The sequence below is a fragment of the Erythrolamprus reginae genome, chromosome 10 (genome assembly GCF_031021105.1).
Source record: "Erythrolamprus reginae isolate rEryReg1 chromosome 10, rEryReg1.hap1, whole genome shotgun sequence".
Lineage (NCBI taxonomy): Eukaryota > Metazoa > Chordata > Lepidosauria > Squamata > Dipsadidae > Erythrolamprus > Erythrolamprus reginae.
This window is the reverse complement of record NC_091959.1, coordinates 39,635,221-39,646,088: the sequence shown is the minus strand read 5'-3', so window position 1 is coordinate 39,646,088 and position 10,868 is coordinate 39,635,221.

Genomic DNA, 10,868 nt, shown 5'->3' with positions numbered 1-10,868 from the left:
TTCTCTTTCTCTCTCTCTCTCTTTCTCTCTCTTTCTCTCTCTCTCTCTTTCTCTTTCTCTCTTTCTCTCTCTCATCTTATCTGTATCTAAGATATACCAGTATACACTGCTCAAAAAAAAATAAAGGGGACACTCAAATAACACATCCTAGATCTGATTGAATGAAATATTCTCATTGAACACTTTGTTCTATACAAAGCTGAACATGCACAACAGCCTGTGAAACTGATTGTCAATCAGTGTTGCTTGCTTGATTGATTGGATCTGTATGCCGCCCCTCTCCGTGGACTCGGGGCGGCTAACAACAGTGATAAAAAACAGCATGTAACTATCCAATACTAAAACAACTAAAAACCCTTATTATAAAACCAAACATAAATACAAACATACCATGCATAAATTGTAGAAGTCTAGGGGGAAGGAATATCTCAGTTCCCCCATGCCTGGCGGCAGAGGTGGGTTTAAGGAGCTTACGAAAGGCAAGGAGGGTGGGGGCTATTCTAATCTCTGGGGGGAGTTGGTTCCAGAGGGCCGGGGCCGCCACAGAGAAGGCTCTTCCCCTGGGTCCCGCCAAACAACATTGTTTAGTTGACGGGACCCGGAGAAGGCCCACTCTGTGGGACCTAACTGGTCGCTGGGATTCGTGCGGCAGAATGCGGTCCCGGAGATAATCTGGTCTGGTGCCATGAAGGGCTTTATAGGTTATAACCAACACTTTGAATTGTGACCGGAAACTGATCGGCAACCAATGCAGACTGCGGAGTGTTGGTGTGACATGGGCATATTTGAGAAAGCCCATGACTGCTCTCGCAGCTGCATTCTGCACGATCTGAAGTTTCCGAACACTTTTCAGAGGTAGCTCCATGTAGAGAGCGTTACAGTAGTCAAGCCTCGAGGTGACGAGGGCATGAGTGACTGTGAGCAGTGACCCCCGATCCAGATAGGGCTGCAACTGGTGCTTCCTAAGTGGACAGTTTGATTTCACAGGAGTTGGATTTACTTGGAGTTATATTGTGTTGTTTAAATGTTCCCTTTATTTTTTGAACAGTGTATATATCTTTCTCTTCTCTCTATCCTGCAATTTTGCAGAAAAAGACAAAGGTAAGAATGGGTGTTATCCTTTTTTTCTGGACAGTGCTAATACAGTGGTTGATTTTTCTTTCCAATCCAAGCAATCCTGGTGCCGTGTGTATGTCTCTCTCTCTCTCACACACTGTATCTATCCAGCTGTGCTGAGGTTGCTGTCTTGTTACCCTTTCATCCCGCTCTCTCTCTTGCTCCTGTTTAAGGAAGCCTTCAAGCATAATGTCAAGTTTAATTTGACTCTGCTTTCTTTCACACAGAGAAGCAGGAGCAGACATACGTGCTGGAACAAACATTAAAGCGGTTTTCCGCAGCAGCACGTGGTTGACTTGGGGAGAGCTCAAAACACATCAGCCAGGCGGGTCAGACCTGGTTTTGACGTTGCAAAAAAGGGTTTTTGGAAGAAGGTGAAACATCATGAAGGTTGTCGTTAGGAATCACACTCACCTGGAAGGAGCTTGAGTTTTACTCACAGGGTTTTGTGCCAAGGGAACCGAGGCCAATTTGGGGGAGTATCCCTGCCTCACTTTCCTTCTTGTTTGGAAATTGGCTTCACCGATGTAGCCAGAATGCATCATTGTGTTGCCAGACTTTCAAAAAGGCTCATTCATTGAGAAGGGTTTTAACATCCCTTTCTCTGCAAGCCATGCCCTCTCTCTTATCTAGAAGCAAGGTTTTGAAAGCTCCCGGCCAAACAAGGTCTCTGTTCTGCCCCACCACAATAAACACATTAAAACACAGTCTGCATTGGTTGCCGATCAGTTTCCGGTCACAATTCAAAGTGTTGGTTATGACCTATAAAGCCCTTCATGGCACCGGACCAGATTATCTCAGGAACCGCCTTCTGCCGCACGAATCCCAGCGACCAGTTAGGTCCCACAGAGTGGGTCTTCTCCGGGTCCCGTCAACTAAACAATGTCGCTTGGCGGGACCCAGGGGAAGAGCCTTCTCTGTGGTGGCCCTGGCCCTCTGGGACCAGCTCCCCCCAGAGATTAGAATTGCCCCCACCCTCCTTGCCTTTCGTAAGCTGCTTAAAACCCACCTCTGCCACCAGGCATGGGGGAATTGAGATACTCTTTCCCCCTAGGCCTTTACAATTTTATGCATGGTATGTCTGTATATCTGTATGTTTGGTTTTTTATAATAATGGGTTTTTAACTGTTTTTAGTATTGGATTATTATTATATGCTGTTTTATTGTTGCTGTTAGCCGGCCTGAGTCTCTGGAGAGGGGCGGCATACAAATCCAATCAATCAATCAATCAATCAATCAATCAATCAAAGCAGCAGTGGATCAAAGGCCCATGGTGTTGTGATCAGCCAGCTGCCTACGGAGTTGGCAGCAGAGTTGGACAGCAAGGAGGCTGCGGAGGACCATGGGTCAGTCCTGGAATCTGGAGAAGGCTCTGTGTCCAAGTAATGGGCAGCCAAAATTATTACTGCCACATTGTGGGTGTGGCTTATTTTGTGGGTGTGGCTTGGTGGTCATGTGCCTGGGTAGGAGTGGCTTGCTGGCCATGTGACCACGTGGGAGTGGCTTGAACGATCATCATCATTCAAGTGAACTGCTAAGTTCTCAATTAACAATCTCACCAGTGTCACTTGCTGGGGTGACAATTTGTTTCGCGTTTCCCTCTTTTTCCCTCTTTCCTCCTTCCTGGCCTTGGGAGGTGGCTGCGTGAGGCTGGAGGGGAGCCGGGCAGGAGAGAGGGAAGCTCATCTGAGGCCAGGAAGGAGGAAAGAGAAAAAGATTATCTCCGGGACCACCTTCTGCCACACAAATCCCAGTGACCAGTTAGGTCCCACAGAGTGGGCCTTCTCCGGGTCCTGTCAACTAAACAATGTCGCTTGGTGGGACCCAGGGGAAGAGCCTTCTCTGTGGTGGCCCCGGCCCTCTGGAACCAACTCCCCCCCAGAGATTAGAATTTCCTCCACCCTTCTTGCCTTTTGTAAGCTCCTTAAAACCCACCTCTGCTGTCAGGCATGGGGGAACTGAGATATTCTTTCCCCCTAGGCCTCTACAATTTATGCATGGTATGTTTGTATGTATGTTTGGTTTTATAAATAAAGGTTTTTTAGTTGTTTTAGTACTGGATTGTTACATGCTGTTTTTATCACTGTTGTTAGCCGCCCCGAGTCCATGGAGAGGGGCGGCATACAAATCCAATAAGTAAGTAAGTAAGTAAGTAAGTAAGTAAGTAAGTAAGTAAGTAAGTAAGTAAGTAAGTAAGTAAGTAAGTAAACAAACCCACAAACAAACAAACAAAAGCAAGGAACGTGCAGCAGCTGCAGCAGGGAAAAAAAGGAGAGCCAAGCTGAGTTCATTAATCCAGGAAGTGACAGCCACCGATCAGCTGGAGCTGTGCACACAGCTTCATTTCCGCCGGTGGAACTGCATTCCACCCCGTCCTGACTGTGCCCACCCGTCTGTGTCAGAAGCAGAGATCCAGCCCAGACCATCTGGGAGTTTTGTGCTGACTCCAGAGCCTCCAGAGGCTGACATGAGCGAGGCAGAGGAACAAGGGGAACCTGTTCTCAATGCGCGCATGTGCAGAGCTGCCAGAAGGCAAGAACAATTATGGAGGAAAAGGTCTACTCGGGAGTAAGGCTTGAAGACGATTGGCCCCTTCCATAAGACATAAAAGAGGAACACAAGGGAGGTCTCATCGCAGGAAGCAACTTGGTTCAATTCTCATCGGTGTAACTCAGTTCTGACTCCGTGTTTCTGTTTGGCCTTGCAAAGCTCCTTGCCAGTTAGCTCTTTGGCAGCTTGTCAAGAGAAATAAAGTTTGGTGCTTATCAGCCGTCTTCTGAAAGACTGTGGCAGGCTTTCTGTCGGGGAATAGCTTGACCTCCTCCTCTCTCTGTGGCAGCCCCTCAAATATTGGAAAACTGCTATCTCGTCTCTCCTGGTCCTTCTCTCCACTAGACTAGCCCTGCCTAGTTCCTGCAACCGTTCATTATAGGTTTTAGTCTCCAGGCCTTTGATCATCTTAGATCGATTCAGATTAAGAGAATTGGAAGGGACCTTGTAGTCAATGAGAACAATCAACCCATGGAACAGAAGTTGCCTTCAGAAGTTGTGGGAGCTTCATCCCTGGAGGCTTTTGAGAAGAAACTGGACTGCCATCTGTCATAAATGGTGTAGGGTCTCCTGCTTGGACACGCGGGTTGGACTAGATCATGTCTCCCCTGGTCCTTCTCCTCACTAGACTAACCATGCCCAGTTCCTGCAACCGTTCATCGTATATTTTAGCCTCCAGTCCCCTAATCATCCCAGTTGCTATTCTTCTTCACTCCATCTCTCAAGAGACTTTTGTACATTCCATTAACTGCCTCAACTACTACATTTGCAATAAGATCAGGGCCAACTTATTGGTGGTAGCTGAACTCAAAGACTCAGATCCCCAAAACCCAAACTACTTTCTTCTAGACGTGATCCCAACAGCTAGCAACTTCCATATAAACATCAAAAAAAAATACCAGACTTCTTCATTGTAGCTTTGACTTTATTGTATGGTTGCCTTTTTTTTTAAAAAAAAAAAGCTCATAGCTTTTTTATTGTTTTATTTTGTGGTCTCACTATTTTGCTGCATTTTATGGGAAGCTGTATGTTAAGACCGTTGGTTCTAACAATAAACTTAGTTACGTTGCGTGTGAATTGCATTCATGCCCTCATCACCTCGAGGTTCGACTACTGTAATGCTCTCTACATGGGGCTACCTTTGAAAAGTGTTCGGAAACTCCAGATCGTGCAGAATGCAGCTGCGAGAGCAGTCATGGGCTTACCTAGGTATGCCCATGTTACACCAACACTCCACAGTCTGCATTGATTGCCGATCAACTTCCGGTCACAATTCAAAGTGTTGGTTATGACCTTTAAAGCCCTTCATGGCACTGGACCAGAATATCTCTGAGACCGCCTGCTGCCACACGAATCCCAGCGACCGGTTAGGTCCCATAGAGTGGGCCTTCTCTGGGTCCCGTCAACTAAACAATGTCGGTTGGCGGGCCCCAGGGGAAGAGCCTTCTCTGTGGCGGCCCCGACCCTCTGGAACCAACTCCCCCCAGATATCAGAGTTACCCCTACTCTCTTTGCCTTTCGTAAGCTCCTTAAGACCCACCTTTGTCGTCAGGCATGGGGGAACTGAGACACCTCCCCCGGGCATATACAATTTATGAATGGTATGTCTGTATGTATGTTTGTTCAGAAAATGGGGTTTTTAAAATATTTTTAAACTGTAATTTAGATTTGTTGTAAATTGTTTAACTTTGTTGTGAGCCGCCCCGAGTCTGCGGAGAGGGGCGGCATACAAATCTAAATAATAAATAAATAATAAAATAAATAAATTGTAGCTTTGACTTTATTGTATGGTTGCCTTTAAAAAAAAAAGAAAAAAGCTCATAGTTTTTTTATTGTTTTATTTTATGGTCTCACTATTTTGCTGCATTTTATGGGAAACTATATGTTAAGACCATTGGTTTTAACAATAAACTTAGTTACGTTGCGTGTGAATTGCATCAAATCTCCTTTTCTACATTGAGCTGCAACAGCAGCTAATGAGCTAAAGAGCTACATACAAGGCTGCCAGAAATTTGAGAAAGAAAGGGAAGGAAAAATTAAAAAAAGATTGATAGATGTAGTCCAGGTTAACGCTGCCAGGATAAATAGCTGGGACTCCAGAGCTTGTGGTTGTGTCAGGCGGATAGTGAAAGGCTAAACGGTCTGTTTCATTTGGGTGCCTCTGTTCAGGAATTGGGCTTCATACCAACTCCCTAATTCTTCGAAATGTTGTGGTCAATAGAAGGAGGGATAAAGTATCAGCTGCTTATCCCGTCTTGACTATTTTGGATAAAATAACCCCCCTTTTTATGTGGTCAACACCGGGCTGGATGTTCCTCATTCCAAAAGGGCTTGGGTGCATCCTTCCAGATCTGGTTGGAAGACAAGATAAATTTTGTAACTGTCAGGCACTGAAAGATCAGTTCCACGGCTGACGGTCCAATGAAATTGAATTATTGTTACTCATGCCTATGCACATCAATCTTCTCAACTAATATTTATCACCCAATAGGAGTTAGACGAGTGTCAATGGAATTCAAGGGGCGTAGGACTGCTTGCGGCTATGTAGGGATTCTAGGCTGATTTCTCTCTTGACGCCGCTCTCAGGTTTTGCTAATCCTTTCCCCTATATAGTAACTTACCTAAATGTATGGATGGTTATTCAGAAATCTCTTGGCTGGATAGCCAATCAAGATCTAAAGAAGAGTCAACTGATGTGCTTTGTTAATCCCTGAAAGCAAATTGGCTGTTTGTAGATGTGGCCACAGATGGGTCAGTTGAGTAAAACTTGGGTGAAATTACCATATTTTTTGATCTATAAGACGCTCCCGTGTATAAGATGCACCAAATTTTCAGAGGTAAGAAAAAAAGGTTTTTGTCTTCCCTAGCCCGCAGAAGCACTCTGCAGCACTCCCAAACCCTCTGTGGGCCCCATTTTTTTGCAAAACGGGGGTCACAAAAATGGGCATTTTTGCCTTCATTTTTGTAAACAATGGTTTGCACAAAGAGTTTGGGAGGCCTACAACGTGCTTCTGGGGACTGGGTGAAGGCAAAAACACCAATTTTGGTGAAAAACTGCCAATTTTGTTGCAAAAATGGGGGTGTTTTTGCCTTCCCCAGCCCCCAAAAGCACTCCGTGGGCTTCCCAAACCCTCTGTGCAGTGCACCCCATTTTTTGCAAAAAATTGCCCTATTTTTTTTTTTCAAAAATGGGATGTGGGAGGGGGGGTCTTCAGGAGGCCAAAAATGTCTGTATTCAGTGTATAAGATCGCCCAGGTTCACCTGGTGCACCAGTTGCGACACTATTTGGACCGGGAGTCACTGCTCACAGTCACTCATGCCCTCATCACCTCGAGGCTCGACTACTGTAACGCTCTCTACATGGGGCTACCTTTGAAAAGTGTTCGGAAACTTCAGATCGTACAGAATGCAGCTGCGAGAGCAATCATAGCCTTTCCCAAATATGCCCATGTCACACCAAAACTCCGCAGTCTGCATTGGTTGCCAATCAGTTTCCGGTCACAATTCAAAGTGTTGGTTATGACCTATAAAGCCCTTCATGGCACCGGACCAGATTATCTCCGGGACCGCCTTCTGCTGCACGAATCCCAGTGACCAGATAGGTCCCACAGAGTGGGCCTTCTCTGGGTCCCGTCAACTAAACAATGTCGCTTGGCGGGCCCCAGGGGAAGAGCCTTCTCTGTGGTGGCCCCGGCCCTCTGGAACCAACTCCCCCCAGAGATTAGAATTGCCCCCACCCTCCTTGCCTTTTGTAAGCTGCTTAAAATCCACCTCTGCCGCCAAGCATGGGGGAATTGAGATCCTCTTTCCCCCTGGGCCTTACAATTTACGCATGGTATGTTTGTATGTATGTTTGGTTTTTATAATAATGAGTTTTTAACTGTTTTTAGTATTGGATTATTGTTATATGCTGTTTTATTACTGTTGTTAGCCGCCCCGAGTCTGCGGAGAGGGGCGGCATACAAATCCAATAAATAATAATAATAATAATAATAATAATAATAATAATAATAATAATAATAATATAACATTTCTTAACAATTGCAGTGATTCAGTTAACCATGGTGGCAAGAAAGGCCATCAAAGGAGCAAACAAACACTTGGGGTTCTGTTGTGGCCGTAAGTTGAGGACTACCTGTAATTTATGCTGTTTTCTGTTTGGTTCGGGATGCAACCCGGAGGAAGAGCTGTAAATTTTATTCCCGATAGTTGTTAAGCAGCTCTAACATACAGAGGCCCTGTTTTCCAAGCGGTTTCTTTAATGCTGGTGGGGATTAGACGTTCAGTAGCGGTTAAGCTGAGCGAAAGGATGGTGAACTTTATGCCGATGTGTGCAGTTTTGAGATTTAGGCAGATTGGCTTTCCTTTAGTCCTGAAGTTCAAAAACGGGGATATAAATTCATGCGCACACACTTCTAAGGGTCTCGCCATCCCTTCACACCAGTAGTGGGTTCCTACTGGTACTGATGAGGACGTTGCATCAGTAGTAAAACTGGAGCTGTGCACGCAGCTTTAGGCCTCTGTCGTGCACGCACATCTGTCCCTGTGAGATTTTGCTTCTGCACATGCCCAGGAAGCACAATCTTGCGAGGGGATGCACGTGAGAGATTTCGGTGATATTTTTGCTTCCACTCAAGCAGGGGGTTGGACTAGAAGACCTCCAATGTCCCTTCCAACTGTTTATTCTATTCTGTTCTGTTCTATTCTATTCCATTCTATTCTAAATTCCAATAGTCTATTCTATTCCAATATTCCATTTGAATATTCCATTCCACTCTACATTCCAATATTTCATTCCATTCTATATTCCATATTCCATTCCATTCTATTCTCCAATATTCCATTCTATTCTATTCTATTCTATTCTCCAATATTCCATTCTACATTCCAATATTCCATTCTACATTCCAATATTCCATTCTATATTCCATTCCATTCTACATTCCAATATTTCATTCCACTCTACATTCCAATATTCCATTCAATTCTATTCTCCAATATTCCATTCTAATATTCCATTCCATTCTACATTCTAAACTCCATTCTATATTCCAACATTCCATCCTAATATTCCATTCCATTCCATTCTACACTCCAATATTCCATTCTATTCTATTCTCCAATATTCCATTCTATATTCCAATATTCCATTCTATATTCCATTCCACTCTACATTCCAATATTCCATTCTATTCTATTCTCCAATACTCCATTCTACATTCCAATATTCCATTCTACATTCCATTCCATTCTACATTCCAATATTTCATTCCATTCTATTCTCCAATATTCCATTCTACATTCCAATATTCCATTCTATTCTATTCTCCAATATTCCATTTTATATTCCAATATTCCATTCTAATATTCCATTCCATTCTACATTCCATTCTATATTCCAATATTCCATCCTAATATTCCATTCCATTCTACATTCCAATATTCCATTCTATTCTCCAATATTCCATTCTATATTCCAATATTCCATTCTAATATTCCATTCCATTCTACATTCTAAATTCCATTCTATATTCCAATATTCCATCCTAATATTCCATTCCATTCCATTCTACACTCCAATATTCCATTCTATTCTATTCTCCAATATTCCATTCTATATTCCAATATTCCATCCTAACATTCCATTCCATTCTACATTCCATTCTATATTCCAATATTCCATCCTAACATTCCATTCCATTCTACATTCCAATATTCCATTCTATTCTCCAATATTCCATTCTACATTCCAATATTCCATTCTATTCTCCAATATTCCATTCTATATTCCAATATTCCATCCTAATATTCCATTCCATTCTACATTCCATTCTATATTCCAATATTCCATCCTAACATTCCATTCCATTCTACATTCCAATATTCCATTCTATTCTCCAATATTCCATTCCAATATTCCATTCCATTCTACATTCCAATATTCCATTCCATTTTATATTCCAATATTCCATTCCATTCCATTCTATTCTATTGCCGCTGAACACGTTTGCTTCCTGCACTTTTTCTTCCCCAAGTTCGGATGTTCCATCTCTTTACAAAAATGGAAACCCTTGTCATTTTCTCCTTCCTGCCTCCCACCCAGGTCCTTTTTCTCCCCCCACTAACGCAGAGCACTTGCTAGAAACAGCGTGAGCCTGATAAAATATCGATCCTGGCAGCTTTTATAAGGTGGCGGATTCAGCTCCGGCAATGGTCTTTGATGTGCTCCAATTTCCTTCAGGGGTTTTCGAGGAAATTGGAACAGGAAGCCAAGGGAGAATTGCTCAGCTGGCAAAAAAAAAAAGGGGGAAAAAATAATAAAATATCCTTGTTTCGGGGGCAGCGTCGCCCTGCTCTGAATTCAAATCTCCTTGTTCTGCATTCGACGGTGGTGAACTAGATCTCTTTTGAGGATTTTTGCCTTTGGGTAAAATTGGATCGGTTGGAAAAAAGAGGTCACCGCTCTTTCCAGAGCTGGTGTGGAACCTCACGAAAAGCCAAAGGACGATTTGATGATGAATTTTAATTGTGAGGGATTGATCTCAGTTATGCAAACTCTTTTTGGCTCTGGTAGTGGTTTCAACCCCCCCTCCTCAAAAAACAAGGAACTGCTGGATTGATTACACTGGTCAACCCGAAAAAAATCACCAGTAAAATTAATGTGTCTGTTTTATGGAGTTTGATGAGCTGATTCCAAAAATATTGCTCTATCACATAATGTGTCTGATTTAGAAGCATTTGTGTTATTACATTATTTCCAATATGTAGATTACTGTTTTCTTAATATCGCCAGTATATTTCTTACACCTTATAATCATAATGCTGTTCCGTGAAAACTATATCTGCTACAGAAAAAAATATGTATACATTTTTGAAATCAGAACAAAAAAAAAATGATTAAAAAAGTACATGGTCAACTGTGATGATTACAAAAAATATTTTTTGTAGACCTGTGTTACTGTTTTCTTAATGTCGCTAGTGTATTTCCTATACCAGTGATGGCGAACCTATGGCACGGGTGCCACGCAGAGCTATATCTGCTGGCACACGAACCGTTGCCCTAGCTCAGCTCCAACGTGCATGTGTGTGCCGGCCAGCTGATTTTTGGCTTGCACAGAGGCTCGGGGAGGGCATTCTGGCTTCCAGAGGGCTTCCAGGAGGCTGGGGGAAGGCATTTGTACCCTAACCCAGCTCCAGGGAA